The sequence below is a fragment of the Neoarius graeffei genome, chromosome 16 (assembly GCF_027579695.1).
Source record: "Neoarius graeffei isolate fNeoGra1 chromosome 16, fNeoGra1.pri, whole genome shotgun sequence".
Classification (NCBI taxonomy): Eukaryota; Metazoa; Chordata; class Actinopteri; order Siluriformes; family Ariidae; genus Neoarius; species Neoarius graeffei.
This window is the reverse complement of record NC_083584.1, coordinates 38,554,330-38,571,075: the sequence shown is the minus strand read 5'-3', so window position 1 is coordinate 38,571,075 and position 16,746 is coordinate 38,554,330. Positions and strand designations below refer to the sequence as shown.

The following is a 16,746-nucleotide window of genomic DNA, read 5'->3' as shown; positions in this document are numbered from 1 at the left end:
CTCACAGATGCCCATGACTGGCTAGTGTGGCACTGATTAACATGGGAGGGAGCATGCCATTCCTCCCACCTAAAGAGAATACCTAATTTTGTTCTTTTGGACTCCCAGCCAAGGACAGTGCTGGCATCGCTGGGATTCAATCTTGTAATCTCCCAATGACAGGGCGAACACTGTTCTGTTACACTTTTCTGTTTCACATTTCAGTTTCACTTTTCTGTTTCACATTTCAGTTTCACATTTCTGTTCCTACATTAAACAGTGCTGTTCAACTACCTGCCATCTTTGTGTATACTGCCACCACTTAAATGTGATTCTTCCAAATGAGAATATAATTCAGCAATGTTTAACTGATTGGCTGTTATTTCTGGCTTTCCACCAACCCCATCTGCTGCGTGATCAGTCCACATCAATTTTCCACATCTGTTTCAGTCCACAACTGTATGTAAAGCCAGTTTTAGACAGTGCTTTCTAAAGACATTTGTCTTTAGATTATTACTTGTCGAGCTGTATGAGATCATTCCAATAAAATTGTGGCCAATTTCTGTGATATGTTCTCCAGGTCAGAAACAATGAAGATCCTCTAACAATAGACATCCAAGGAAAATTATGGTGTTCTGCTTATGTCACCAATCAGCCCAAGCCAGGCTTGTTCAGAAAATAGGGTCACAAACAAATATTTTACAAAGTGAACTTGAGGTATTTCCGTCCATTACCACATTTCATTTACATTTTGCCATAAATCACTATCATATTGGTAACGTTCCCTTAAGTTTTGAATCATCCTATGCAGACATACTATTGGTGACTTAGTGTCATAAGCCCTTTTTACACAGCCTTTTCAAGGCGGAATTGTTGTGCCTTTATTCTGCTTCACATCCTGTATAAAACATCTGAACGCAGAAAGGACGGTCTGTGCTGTAACAGAATCAGAATTGACATCTGTGTAAAAGGTGGGACAGGGGTGGGACTTTTTTTTTTTTTTACATTGAATTTGCACTGGTCTCAGAAAGAAGAATGTCAAACATCTGTCTACAGTAGCCTGGCTAACGCGACTTCAAAAAGCTCTCCGAGCATTTGGTCTGGCCAAGCTATTAAGCCAAGCCGTTTCCCAGAGCCCGTGGTTGACCTGCCTCCCTGAAATGCCTCAGTTTGCTACTGGTCGAAGCCAGAAAAGGCTGTGACGAAGCTTAAAACAATCACATCACTCTTTCCTCTGACGTATGTGACGCGACGGGGCTAACTGGTAGATTAAACTCTTACCGAAGCCGGTCGGGAGCAAGGCGAAAACATCCTTCCTTTCAATAAATACCTCCAGGGCTGCTCTTTGCTCCGTTTTCAATGAGAACTTCCCGTTGAATGCTTTCAATACAGCATCTACCGCTGTGTTAAAGGCTTGCCGCTGCTCCATGTTCGTGATGTGAATGAAGCGCTTCCGGCATAGATTCTGTAAACAATCTATGGCTTCCGGTTGCCGTTCTACTACGTCACTGCCTTGAACACGCCTCTACCCAGGGCCGTTGGAGATGCTCAAAGTTGATTGGTTCCCGATTTTTCGGGAGCTTGGAAGAGCTGTAGATAGCCTGCCTGGCCAGACTAAGCTCGGAACAGGCCCTCGTGTTGCGTCACGCTTAGGATGGGCGGGCCCAGGCTATGTCTACAGTGCCAAAGGTCCATGCACTGTTCTGGCTCAAATCGCTTCCTACTTCACTTTATCCTCAACATATTTCTGATCACACAAACATGTTGCTTGCATGAGTATCTCTATCTGTATTTAATAAATTTGAAAGTTTGATACTGCACGTCTGATTTATCGAATCAAATCAAATTTCCTCCCTAGCTCACACTATGCAATTCATTGCCAAAAAAATAAAACATGCTTGAAACTATCAGACATGGGTGCTGAGTGACTAAGCCACAAAATTAGTCAGCCACTGGGAAATCAGGACCAAAATTGTGGAGTCGATTTCCCAGTGGTTAGACTTTAGCTCCCATTGTTACTTGATCAATTTATAATGAATATGTTGCTGTACAGATATTGTTACATCAAGCTTCTCATCTCATCTCATTATCTCTAGCCGCTTTATCCTTCTACAGGGTCGCAGGCAAGCTGGAGCCTATCCCAGGTGACTACGGGCGAAAGGCAGGGTACACCCTGGACAAGTCGCCAGGTCATCACAGGGCTGACACATAGACACAGACAACCATTCACACTCACATTCACACCTACGGCCAATTTAGAGTCACCAGTTAACCTAACCTGCATGTCTTTGGACTGTGGGGGAAACCGGAGCACCCGGAGGAAACCCACGCGGACACGGGGAGAACATGCAAACTCCACACAGAAAGGCCCTCGCCGGCCCCGGGGCTCGAACCCAGGACCTTCTTGCTGTGAGGCGACAGCGCTAACCACTACACCACCGTGCCGCCCACTTTGTAATGTTATATAATTGTGTTTAGTCATAGAACGCTAGCATGCTATATGTATGCTGCATCTAGACTTCCGACATATGGCAGAGACCATATGTCTGCAGCTTGACTTCTCAGTTTTCTTGTTTGTGGTGACTTCTCTTCTCTGGTAGTGGAGAGGACGAGGTTTCAATTTGCAGTTTTATTTGATGGTGGGGAAGCCCTGTTTTCCTCACGGGAGCTAGCAGGCCTCATTTCTTAAGCTGGGAATGATGTTGGGGAATTTTGGCTAAGTGTCAGCAAGACACTTTGCTTATAAAATAAACATAACAGTTTCTCTGTGTGATGTGCTTGGTGTCCATGATCACCTGGGTACAATAGATGTATACTTTTTTCTCCAATTTCTTGTCAAAACATTTTCTTTTCACCTCACTTAATTCACATCTAATTCACCTTTTCCATAATTTAGATGATCTTAACTTTCAGTTCATAGGTAACTAGCATCCATTTTTACTGGAGTCAAAATAACTTTCACATCTACCTTTGAGAAAATCTCTTTTTTTTGCCATATACTTGTCCTTTCAGCATATAACCATATACTTGTCCTTTCAGCATATAACCGTTGCCTTTAAAGTGTAACTTCAACCTCAGATCTGAGCCCAACTCCACCCAACGCATAATCCTGAAAATGCTAAAAAGTGGACAAGGGCCAGAGAATAGTTATGAGAAGTTCAGCCCTTTTTATTACTCGAAACTTTGACTCTTCTTCAGAAATATGAAGGAATCTTTTTTTTTTTAATCGTTAGTCAATTTCATTCAGTGGAACTAATATGGCACTATAGCAACCCTATATGGTTCTCAAACACCAAAAGCAACATGGTTTGCTTCCCTTGGTAAAAGTATAAGACAAATTCACTTTTGTAAAGTGGAGATGAGGAAAAAGCGCAAGTGTGCTGTTCCAGGATGCACAAAAGAAAACCCAAGTTTGTACAATTCTTCCAGTGAGCCTTCACTGGCCCTTGAAAATCCAGGAAAGAGGGTATAAATCTCGTGCTGGGCCGTATCCATATCCGCAGCTGGGTGAACAGTTTCATAGGACACAATGTATCCGGAACTTGCAAAAGGTTAACCTGAAATAACCGCCACACAAATTTGAATTGATCACAGTAAAGGAGTCCTTCAGAATAGTTTTGTAGAAATTAAACCTTCATACATCTCTTGGTAGCAGGTTTTATTGCAGCAAAAACACATCAAATGGGAGTTCAGCTCGACTGGAGTCTGAAAACTGTCCACTGGTCCGTCTCTTTTTATACCCTGAACATTGCGGACAATATTGTTTGCGCGACAAGTACTTCCATGTCGCCATTTCATATTTTTCCACCACTGTAACTATCATATTTTTACTTCATTTCCCAAGGAGTGTTTACTTTCCCTTATAGCTGTACCAGTAGCACTTTTACTTCCTTGTTTCTCAGTCTTATGTGCCTCTTTTCCCCCCCTACCATTATCTTTATTTCCAGTTTTCACACAGTTCTTTGAGTTGCTCTTTTCCCACAGATTGAACATCCTTATAATTTCTTCCTGCTTTGTTCTACTGGAAAAAAAATTATTGTCCCTTTTCCAAGGGTAACTCTGGGGTACATGGCTCTTGACCATTTTCAACAGCAGCAGCAGCCTCTGTAGTCTTGGTTGTGGCACTAGTTCAGTGTCCGCGCTTTCATTTTCCTCTTCTGACTTGGGTTCATACATCAAAGTCCTTCCCACGCCATGTGGCGCACAGGGCAGCGCCACTCTCCATTTCCGTATCCCTCGGCCTCTCGCCTATTACATAGCTAGAGTTACAATGGGGGGGGCTAGTCCTCTGATAACCATGAGAGTTTGACTCCCCACTTGCATCTACATTGCAGCGTGCCTTGCCAGACGGCAGTAGGTACCATTTTTATGATGGTCTTTGGTATGACCCGACCATGAGTAGAACTCACGATCTCCCGATCGAGAGGCAGACACGCTAACCACTAGGCCAACTCGCAGTCACCATGTATGGGTTCATACATCCAAGACTGTAATCCTGGCACAGAAGCCATTGTTTATCTCTCAGAGTTCAGCTACAGTTCCCCACCTGTTGGCAGCATGGGTGTGACTAACAGTTCAATTAAAGATATTAGCCAATCAGAGCAAAGATAATTACATATTTAATATTTAGAAGCACAGCCAGAAAATCATCCCGTCTTATCCTGTAAGGGCTGCATATCCTGCTAAAACAGCATTGGGGGGGGGGTTATAAATAAATAATTTTAAAAAAAACATCCACCACACCTCACAAATTACAGAAGCATCTCAGGGAACAATATAAAATAACTGAAATGCACAGCATGTTCATTTAGAAAAAGAAGAAACCTTTGTCACATGCACACTTCAAGCACAGTGAAATTCATCCTCTGCATTTAACCCATCTGAAGCAGTGAACACACACACACACACACACACACACAGAGCAGTAGGCAGCCACACCAGAGCGCCCGGGGAGCAGTCAGGGGTTAAGTACCTTGCTCAAAGGCACTTCAGCCCAAGGCCGCCCCACGTTAACCTAACTGGAGGAAACCAGAGCACCCGGAGGAAACCCACGCAGACAACATACAAACTCCGCACAGAAAGGTCCTCGCCGGCTGCTGGGTTCGAACCCGGAACCTTCTTTCTTGCCCTTTTTCCACCAAAGCAGTTCCAGGGCTGGTTCGGGGCCAGTGCTTAGTTTGGAACCAGGTTTTCTGTTTCCGCTGACAAAGAACTGGCTCTGGGGCCAGAAAAACCGGTTCCAGGCTAGCACCAACTCTTTGCTGGGCCAGAGGAAAGAACCGCTTATGTCAGCGGGGGGACGGAGTTGTTAAGACCAACAACAATAACAAGACCGCGAAAGGTCGCCATTTTTAAGCAGCGAGAAGCAGCAGCTGTACAAACGCGAAGTCATCCATTATTGTTGTTGTTGCTGCTTCTTCCGTGTTGTTTTCGCGTCGATATTCGCGCCAAGGTTTATGCAAGCGTAGCGACGTAACTGACGTATACAGCGACGTAATGACGTGGCTTCCCTTAGCACCACGAGCTATGGAAAAGCAAACTGGTTCTCAGCTGGCTCACAAGTTGAACGAGTTGTGAACCAGCACCAGCACTGACCCCGACCCAGCCCTGGAACTGATTTGGTGGAAAAGGGGTATCTGTGAGACGACCGTGCTAACCACTACACCACCGTGCCGCTAGCCTGGGCCCGCCCATCCTAAGCGTGACGCAACACGAGGGCCTGTTGTGAGCTTAGTCTGGCCAGGCAAGCTATCTACAGCTCTTCCAAGCTCCCGAAAAATCGGGAGCCAATCAACTTTGAGCATCTCCAACGGCCCTGGGTAGAGGCGTGTTCAAGGCACTGACGTAGTAGAACTGCGACCGGAAGCCATAGATTGTTTACAGAATCTATGCCGGAAGCGCTTCATTCACTAGAAACATTACGAACATGGAGCAAGTTCTCATTGAAAACGGAGCAAAGAGCAGCCCTGGAGGTATTTATTGAAAGGAAGGACGTTTTCGCCTTGCTCCTGACCGGCTTCGGTAAGAGTTTAATCTACCAGTTAGCCCCGTCGCGTCACATACATCAGAGGAAAGAGTGATGTGATTGGTTTAAGCTTCGTCACAGCCTTTTCTGGCTTCGACCAGTAGCAAACTGAGGCATTTCAGGGAGGCGGGTCAACCACGGGCTCTGGGAAACGGTTGGAAAATATCTTTGCCAGACCAAATGCTCGCAGAGTTTTGAAGTCGCGTTAGCCAGACTACCGTGCCGCCCATTTTAAACACAAATTGGGATTGAATAGCAGGATCCTGATGCATGTCTTTTTCCTAAAAAATATGAAAGTATTGATTTTATTGAATTGCCTAGAGTATGGAGAAGCAGTCATTTAAGAATTTCATTATACATGACATTAAAACTTTGAGTCCTTGAAACGAAAAAGATAGTATTTATGTGTGGGGAAACAGCATTTGCTTTAAACATCCCCAGAACGGACCAGTGTTTAAGTGAAAGTGGTCCATAGAGGCGGCAACTCAGTGTTACACTGGAAACCAAAACAAAACCAGCAACACACGTGTGCACGAGACCACGGAGCACACAATGTGCATGAAGTGAAATCCACACGCACAAAAGAAGGCTTTGTATGGGAAAGAAGTGATTAATCGCTCAACTAGTGTGCATTTTAAACTCTTTAAAAAAAAGATACAACTATTCACGGCTGTAGGATTGCAATCTGTCCGACGAGTTAAACTCGAATTTACATGCTAACGGTACTCACCTTTTCACCGGACAATTAAGCAACAGTCCGTTTTCATTTACTTTCCTGAAGAGAAAAAAAACCCAAACACACGGTCCAAATCTCTGTCTGTCTGTCTGTCTCTCTCTCTCTCATAAACGTAGTTACTAACCCACACAGGAAACGAGCTTCGCCTCACAGTCTCACTTAAGAAGATCCAGGTCACGTGGTCGTAGTGAGGGCTGCACGCCTTAAACACAATGCCACAGTGATTACCCTGTCCGCACAAGGCAAGAAATTCTGCTTTGAGGCAACAGTGCTAACCACTGCACTACCGTGCCGTCTAGGTGAACATTAATGAATTAATTTTGCAGGAATTACTCTTTTTTTTCCTGAAACTAGGGCGAGGACTAACTCACACCGTGTTCTTTGCAATCAGGCAAATTTCACTATCATGCCATAGCTCACTAATTTCTAATTAGTGATCATCTGTGGTGATTTTATATGCATATGTAACCACACACACATATCTTGATGTAATCATGGGCGGATCTACCGGGGTGGCATAGGGTGGCAAATGCCACCCTAAAAGAAAGCCTTGCCACCCCTGTTGCCACCCCAGTTGGCAGCGACGAATTCAAAGAAAAATTACGGCCAATTTGACATTTACGTGCGCGAATTTCCAATGTCCGACTGCGGCGAATGCAGCACGAGATAACGCCAGAGATTGGTTGTTTTGGAAAATTGAGAGGCGCGAAGCGAGGGAGCCAGGAGTCGCGAGGAAAGGAGACACGGGAGGAACGGGGTAAAAGCTGATTAACTATCTATCAAGAAATGAAATTATAATGAATGAACAGTGCTAGCATAGTTGCGATGCTGATTTTGAGAGGATAAAAATCAGGTTGGAGAACGTTATTTAGCTAACTATACATGTAATGTGAAGCGTTTTGCTGAGCAACATGGAAATCGCCGCATTCAGCTGTTGTAGGCATGACAAGTTCATGTTATGCTCACTGGTGAGCCTTTACAAAGCGTGAGAAAAAAAAACTATAAAATGTGACACTGGTGTAAATGGTTTAAATCATGCTGAACTTGAAGCAGTGTTGTTATTGTTGTTGTTTTTTAGTGTCTGTTCTTTTGCATATACAGTATAAAACTGTCCAGAAACGGTATAGACCTCATCTGAGAATGTGTGTTCTTCGTGAACAATAAAAGCACGAGATTAAGTTTGTCTGTATGAGTTTGTAAATGGCAGCCCGTGCCCTTTTGTAGTGTGTACATACTATTTGTCATCAAACTGTGATAACTGATTAAATTCAGTATATATACGTCTGTAATATGTTGCCACCCCTCAAAAATTCCTGCCCCCCTCTTGCCACCCCATAAATATTTTTCTAGATCCACCCCTGGATGTAATCCTTAATGTAATCACACAAGCATGTTATTTTATTATACACTGTAGGTATCATGCCGCCATCTTGGTCTAAGAACTACAACTACCAGCCAACTTCCGCGTTGACTACGTCACACCTGGGCGGGATCATGGACATCACATTCCTCAGGAATTCAACAAAAGACTTGGAAATCCGCCATCTCGTGCTCTTTCGCGTCGGACTCTAACCGAGACTGACCTAAAAAGAGAACTCATCATCAGACGTCTAAACAGCGCGTTTCCTTCTTTAATCTGCTCCTGATCAAAGTAGATATCGGAAACACGCGATCATCAACTCAAGCGAGTTATTAACCGGTTTTTGCAAGTATTACTTTTCTTTTTAAGCGTACGCGGCTGCGAGCAAAGGCAGTTTTCTAAAGGGCTCTTCTCTTTTCTTTCTTTTAAATCCGTGCACGGTGTCAAACAAAGACTTTGTCTTATCAACTACGAAGATCACCAAAGAAAGCTTCAGAACTCTTCTCCTCTCTCACCGAAGCGCAACCTTCCGCCTCGAATTCCTTCAGACAGAAGACGAGACTCTTTGCAGTAAGAAAGGCATTGGGCAAACAGAAGTTTAAGTCTTAGGAATTAGTTATTCTATTCACTTAATGTGAAGTTGTATGAAGTTAAATGAAGTGTATACACTGAATCTTGGTTCTCTATCATTGTTTATTGATTTCAATTGTTTAATCAATAAGTTCTTGCATGTTATCTCTCTCCTAACATTCTAATTTCATTTAACTCACTCATATTTTGACCTTATTAAGATTTCAGTGAGTATTCCTTTGTCTGAGTCAAAAACGTGCTCACTAAACCTTGAGATAACATTCCACACACACCCTGGCGGTTCCTGGCTCTTCCTGGCACGTGAATTTAACCCCTTACCCCACACACGTGGAGTTAGCCACACACACACAGACTCAGAGAAACACTGTTCCACTCTGAGATTTCATTCTGTTGCCATTCAATTATTAAATTTCCATTTTTCCTTTTTTTTATTAATTTCCTTTTTTTTATCTTTTTATAATAAACTCCATTATTATTGAAATTGTGTCATTGTCTGTTTCCAATACCTCTGAAGTCGTCCACGTCGTAAAATAACTCTTAAGGTGTATGAATAATTAATTAGATGCAGTTTGGTAAGTGATAAACTTTGAATTATCACATTTTAAATGATTATTCAATTGAATCTTTGAATGATTCACTAAATGATTCATTTGATTCACTAAATGATTCACTTGATTCACTGAATGATTCACTGAGTGATTCACCGAATGACTCACTGGATGATTCATTTGAATGATTCACTTCAAACAATTCAATGAGACTGATTCCATGGTAGGATTCAATTCAAATGAGTCAAATTAAATGATTCAATGGGATTGAATCCATTTAATTATTAAAGATTGATCATTTGATACCAATCTACATATCCATAATCATTAATTACACCTACAACACTATATTGCCAAAAGTATTCGCTCACCTGCCTTGACTCACATATGAGCTTAAGTGACATCCCATTCCTAATCCATAGGGTTCAATATGACGTCGGTCCACCCTTTGCAGCTAGAACAGCTTCAACTCTTCTGGGAAGGCTGTCCACAAGGTTTAAGAGTGTGTTTATGGGAATTTTTGACTATTCTTCTAGAAGCGCATTTGTGAGGTCACACACTGATGTTGGACGAGAAGGCCTGGCTCTCAGTCTTCGCTCTAATTCATCCCAAAGGTGTTCTATCGGGTTGAGGTCAGGACTCTGTGCAGGCCAGTCAAGTTCATCCACACCAGACTCTGTCATCCATGTCTTTATGGACCTTGCTTTATGCACTGGTGCACAGTCATGTTGGAAGAGGAAGGGGCCAGCTCCAAACTGTAAAAACAGTCTGCATGCCTAGGTGCTTGATTTTATACACCTGTGGCCATGGAAGTGATTGGAACAACTGATTCCGATAATTTGGATGGGTGAGCAAATACTTTTGGCAATATAGTGTATGTTGATTCAAGGACGTCATGGTGCTGTAGTGGTTAGAAGAAGAAAGAAAAGAAACCTTTATTTGTCACATGCACACTTCAATTCATCCTCTGCATTTAACCCATCTGAAGCAGTGAACACACACACCCAGAGCAGTGGGCAGCCACACCAGAGCGCTTGGGGAGCGGTCAGGGGTCAGGTACCTTACTCAAGGGCACCTCAGCCCAAGGCCGCCCCACGTCAACCTAACTGCATGTCTTTGGATTGTGGGGGAAACCGGAGCATCCGGAGGAAACCCATGCAGACACGGGGAGAACTTGCAAACTCAACACAGAAAAGCCCTCGCTGGCCACTGGGTATGAACCCAGAACTTTCTTGCTGTGAAGCTACCATGCTAACCACTACACCACCGTGCCCACCACCAGCACTGTTGCCTCACAGCAAGAAGGTTCTGGGTTCGCAGCCGGCGAGGGCTTTTCTGTGTGGAGTTTGCATGTTCTCCCCGTGTCTGCGTGGGTTTCCTCCAGGTGCTCCAGATTCCCCCACAGTCCAAAGACATGCAGGTTAGGTCGATTGGTGGCTCTAAATTGATCGTAGGTGTGAATGATTGTTTGTGTCTGTGTCGGCCCTGCGATAATCTGGCAACTTGTCTAGGGTGTACCCCGCCTATCGCCCATAGTCAGCTGGGATAGGATCAGGATAAGCGGCTACAGAGGATGGATGGATGGATTTTGATTCAAAGCCAGTCAGTAAAGAGTTAATGAAGTTGATTTTCCTTAAAAAAAGATATTACAAATATCTTACATCCATTAACTGTAGCCACTTATCCTGTACAGGGTCAAAGGCAAGCTGGAGCCTATCCCAGCTGACTATGGGTGAGAGGCAGGGTACACCCTGGACAAGTCACCAGATTATCGCAGGGCTGACACATATGGCCCTTTTCCACTACCCTTTTTCAGCTCACTTCAGCTCGCTTCAGCTCACTTCAGCCCGACACGGCTCGCGTTTCGACTACCAAAAACCAGCACGACTCAGCTCGTTTCAGCCCTGCTTAGCCCCTAAAACTCGCACCGTTTTGGAGTGGGGCTGAAGCGAGCCAAGCCGTGCTGAGTGAGGCTGGGGGCGTGAGCAGACACTCCCCTGTGCACTGATTGGTGAGGAGGAGTGTCCTCACATGCCCACACACGCCCCGCCAGCACGCTGGGATCTGTCAACACCGTAAACCCGGAAGAAGAAGAATTACGAATTACGAGAATTTCTGAAGCCTTATGCGCCTCGCCTCATCTATACGCTCTTGCCAGTATCTGTCCGCGTTGTCGGTGACAACAAGCCACAGCACCAAGACCAGCAACACTAACGACTCCATGTCCTCCATGTTTATTGTTTACTATTCGGGTCGTGAGACTACTGCTTAAAAGATCACTGAATCAGTGACATACAGAGCATCGTGGACGAGTTCGCGGAGCACAAGGCTTGTCGTATGCCCTTCAAATAATGTGCGCAGTAGGCTATTGATGTTTTATTATGAGCCATGTACAGTATGTCGCCTAATGTTTTTTTGTTTCTGAGTTACATGTTCGTTTGAAGGACTTAATGTACAAAATAACATAGTTGCACCCCGTAGTGTTGAAATTGGTAAACACAGTGCATTCAGTGAGGTTTGCACCGCCCTCCTTTTATTTCTGACTCTCCCTGTCACCGTTGCAACCTCTGAGCGCTCATTCGTATGCCCTTCAAATAATGTGCGCAGTATAGGCTATTGATGTTTTATTATGAGCCATGTACAGTATCCTAATGTTTTTTGTTTCTGAGTTACATGTTCGTTTGAAGGACTTGATGTACTAAATAACATAGTTGCACCCGGTAGTGTTGAAATTGGTAAACACCGCAGTTGCGGACATTTTGTAGCCTAAAATGATGTTATGATAAGCTTTAATAAAGGGCCCGGTCATTTGCCCCGCCCCCGGCCCGGCTCTGACTTGTTCCGCCACTGTCACTGATGTCACTGTTTGCGCTGCTTAACGACATCACGTGACGTCCACCCACTTTCGCTAACTCCACCCAATGTGTCCACCCACTTCCAGCCAGCACGGTTCAGCGCGGTTGTAGTCGAAATGCAACTCCAACAGCCCCGTTCAGCTCGACTCAGCTCGACTCAGCACGGCACGGCTCAGCCACGTTTGTAGTGGAAAAGCGGCAATAGAGACAAACATCCATTCACACCTATGGTCAATTTAGAGCCATCGATTAGCCTAACCTGCATGTCTTTGGACTGTGGGGGAAACCGGAGCACCCGGAGGAAACCCACGCAGACATGGGTAGAACAAACTCTACATAGAAAGGCCGCTGGGCTCGAACCCAGGACCTTCTTGCTGTGAGGCAACAGTGCTAACCACTACACCACCGTGCTGCCCAATATTACAAATAGATTGGTCAAAGCATGATATTGTTATAGAACCTTGAAACGTGTTAAACCAGAATAACCTTAAACCAGAATAAAGCCTTAATAGATGTGTTACGTTCATTATGTCTTCTTATTAAATCAAATCATTAGTTTTCTTTTTTCAGGCTTTCTTTTTTTGTCTGAAAAAAGAAAACTAATGATTTGATTTAATAAGAAGACATAATGAACGTAACACATCTATTAAACGAAAGTTACAGAATAAAGCCTTGTTTAGATGGATATTTTTAGTTAGTTCAGGATGGTCTATCCTTGTATTAAGAACAGTGCAGTCTGGCCTTGGAAGTATTGGGAGAGCGAGACTGGGAGAGGTATCCTTGGATAGTGCAGTCTGGCATTGGAACTATTGGTAGAACACTAAAAATGGATGGTTTGTGACTTGGAGTCAGATCACTCTGCAGACTGACTCGGCTTTTGTTAATTGATTTAATAAATGTCTAAACCTTTCTGCAACCTCTGACTTTGAATTATTTTTGCTTGGGACAGTTTCCACGACACACCAAAGTGATTTTTTAAAGCAATCCATCCATTATCCATCCATCCATTATTCATAGCCACTTATCCTGTGCAGGGTCACAGGTAAGCTGGCACCTATCCCAGCTAACTATGGGCAAGAGGTGGGGTACACCATGGACAATTCACCAGCAGAGCTGACACATAGAAACAAGCAACAACTCACACTCGCATTCACACCTACAGTCAATTTAGAGCCATCAATTAACCCAACCTGCATGTCTTTGGACTGTGGGGGAAACTGGAGCACCCGGAGGAAACCCACGCAGACATGGGGAGAACATGCAAACTCCACATATAAATGCCCCTGTCAGCCACTGGGCTCAAACCCCAAACCTTCTTGCTGTGAGGCGACAGTGCTAACCACTATACCACTGTGCTGCCCTTTTTAAAGCAATGTTAAAGAAATTAAAGGGTCATAATAATACTCCCTAGCTCAATGTTCAAACAGAGAGACCAAAGTTGTCATCTGAAAGTATGCAGTGTGATGAATTGTGTGCATTTAAACCCTAAAGCAGGAACAAAACCAGAAGCAAGGAGAAGTCAAGAATGAAGGAGAAGGCAAGAACAAGAAGTGTCACAGGGCTTGGAGAAGCAGACACAGGAGGGAAAGGGCCCTCAGACAAATTTGTGAAGAAAACCAGACAAAACTGGTGATCAGGAGATAACTGGAGATATTACCACATCACCAGGGACTCCTGAAATAAACTCAGGACATTGAGGACTTGACGTCTCGACTTTGAGCGATGAACTTTGTGAGTCATAGTGAAACTGATGTAGGAGATGGAAACTCCCTTACACCTGTGGGGTCTGCTGAAGAGAAGAAAAAGTGTCTATGCTTCAGTAAACAGACTCAAGTGATTGTGGTTAAGAACCAGTTTAATCCAGCCTGCTTTGTATATGATATTGCTTACTTAGGAACAAGAAAAACATTTCCGTACTCTACATGATATTTACTGATCATTTTATGTTACTGACCGTCATTTTGAGGACACTGACTGTTTTTTTTTGTGGTTTTATGATTTAATCTTGTTTGGCTCTTTAACTTTCAAAGACATAAGTCAATCCCAGTAGTTGCAGTGGTTAGGATGCTTAGGACTTAGGTTCTCATTATCCATATTACTTAGGCCTTCATTATATAGAAGCCTTTTGCTGGCAGTTGATCTGTCAAACATTTATTTGCTCTTTCAGATATTATACTTATTATAGCACGGGGTTAATTTTAATAGAATTGCTCATTGTTGCTACATTTTATTTCCTTTATTACTTTTTCTTTCAGATTGTTTTGTACTCAAACATTATATGCTATCAGCTTTATACTTTTAATAAACCAAAGCCCTTTAAACGTGATTTGTTAAAAGGGCTGGTAGTTTGAGTTCATTAAATCAATTTGAATATTTCACTAAGAAGACTACCCCACAAACATCTCTTCAAAGAAGCTCTGCACTGAGCTGAGAACACATGTTCTAGTGTAACTTTATAAGGGACTCTCTCTTATTCCATAGCTGATTATAATCTAAATTTACACAGAAATGTTCATCTGGTACTACGAGACCTAAATGTAATCAGCATTACAACCATACATTTGATCACAGCAGGTCTGTTTTCTTTCCTTCCACAGGCTCACACATTCACACCCCAAGGCTCTGATATGTTCAAGGCCAGTCTGGTACAGCTACAAAGAGAGAAAGAATACCTCCTTTCCCTCCACTAATGCAGGAAGCACAATGTTGGTTGCGCTTGAGGGCTTACACCAAAAGTGCTGTGTAAGTAGCTGAGATTGTCCTATGTCACTGTGCCGAACTTCATGCCTAGTTTGCTCATACATGACTATAATAGCTTTATGTATTGTCGTGGAAAGAGTCAGAGGCAGATTATTTAGAGGCAGATTCAGACACAGATTCTCAATCGAGAAGAATTTTATGCAACTGTAACAAATACAGTTGTTACACTGCTAGTTTTGGTGTCATAATAGAGATTTCAAAGTTACTTTATTATCAGATGATCAAATGAAGACAGAACAAGTCGCTCCTTATATTTATGGGGTTTAAACAGAATAGATTGGTATTTGGAATATTTGTGTACTTTTTAATGTGGAGGATTCAGGTTTAATAAATTATTATATGATTATTTGTTTCATAATTTCTAAATAATATGTTCACTTCATTATATATATACTGTATCAGTGTGAAAAAATCTGTTATTGTTATTAATAATAATCATTTATAAACTAACTGTACTCCAAGCAATCAAATTTTAAACAGTCAAGTACATTCAGTCTCTGTATCACAAAGGTTCTTGATGCTCTCTTGTGGTTTCCTGTTTACGCAGCTGATTGTTGTCTCATTCTTTCCATGTTGCTGTTTCTTAGCTCTTCTGTTAAAGTGTTCTCTTTGTCATGCTCCGCCCCGGACATCCACTCCGGAGATTATAGATCTCTCATGCCAGTGCCGATCCAAATCCGGAACAGGAATTCCTTCTCCCCTGAACTCACTTCCTGGTTTTCACTGCTGTGTATAAATAGACCGTTCTCAGACTGTTTTTGCCAGAACGTCTTGTTTGTTTTCCCTAGCTGGGTCTGTGCCTTAATGCTTTTTCATGGGGTTCCCCCCCCCCCCTTTCTCTCCAGTGGTTTTCCCTTGTTCATGTTTTTTTGCACTAGCTTTTTCTCATTTATGGCTTTTTGTACTAGTGGTTTTTTCTTGTTCATGGTTTTGTGTACTAGTGTTTTTCTTGTCCTTGTCTGCCTCGTTTGTTTTGTCAAGTTTTTGTCTCCTTTTTTACATGGACTATTTTTGCTACTTTTTCCGTGGATTAAAACCACCTCATTTATTGGATTACTGTCTGAGTCATGTTCTTCTTTTGGATCCTATTTCACCACACCTCCACCACCCCTAACAGTACGTTCTGGCCAATATGGATCCAGCAGAACTGACCCATCTGAGAACGGCTATACAGCCACGGGCGATTGCTCTAAGACAACGAGGGAGGCTCAGCCTCCTCTAAAAATTACGAACATCGCGTAGGATGAATTGCGCTAGGCTTATGTTATAGCCGACCTTATAACATTGCTATTTCAGATCCAGAATCATAGAAATATATGTGCTCAACCCAACTACAGTGCGAAATCATTCCCTTATAACTTTAATGTGTGCGTGAGTTTTTCCCCCTCGTGACAGCGCGATGCAGCCCAGCCTCAGTGGACTTCAAAGGCATTTGGGAGCTATGCGCTTTTCAATCTCAAAATGCAAGACGGTTATTGGACAAATACTGCGAAAATGCCCGCTCACGGACTCCCAGCCTCAGTGGACTCCAATGGCATTTGGGAGCTATGCGCTTTTCAATCTCAAAATGCAAGATGGTTATTGGACAAATACTGCGAAAATGCCCGCCTACGGACTCCGAGCCTCACAGCGGGAGGGACATGGCAAAGCTTTCCGCGAGGAGACTGGTGATTGGTGAAAGCGGCCAGATATTTTCTTTGATTGACAGCTCGTTTCAAATATAGACAGGCAGCGGTGAGTTTCACTTCAGTCCCATGCGGATTCGCAAGTGCTGTGGTGTATTGTAAGAGATCAGCTTACATTTTGATTTCATTCATTACATACAGTTTCTACCAGCTTTTTTAGTTTGTATATATTTTCATTGTAAATATAGTGTTGTCAAGTTTGCTATC

The 16,746-nt window shown here is 43.2% G+C and overlaps 1 protein-coding gene across 4 annotated transcripts in view; it reads right to left on the bottom strand.

Moving 5' to 3' along the window:
- The window catches only part of si:ch211-199g17.2 (uncharacterized), a 184,122-nt gene extending 177,252 nt beyond the window's left edge, over positions 1-6,870 (bottom strand). For all 4 annotated transcript variants that reach the window (XM_060942929.1, XM_060942931.1, XM_060942933.1 and 1 more), the window contains exon 1: positions 6,735-6,870. The gene's annotated coding sequence lies outside the window, so the exon portion shown is untranslated. The remainder of the gene's footprint in view (positions 1-6,734) is intronic.
- Positions 6,871-16,746: the final 9,876 nt, after the last annotated feature.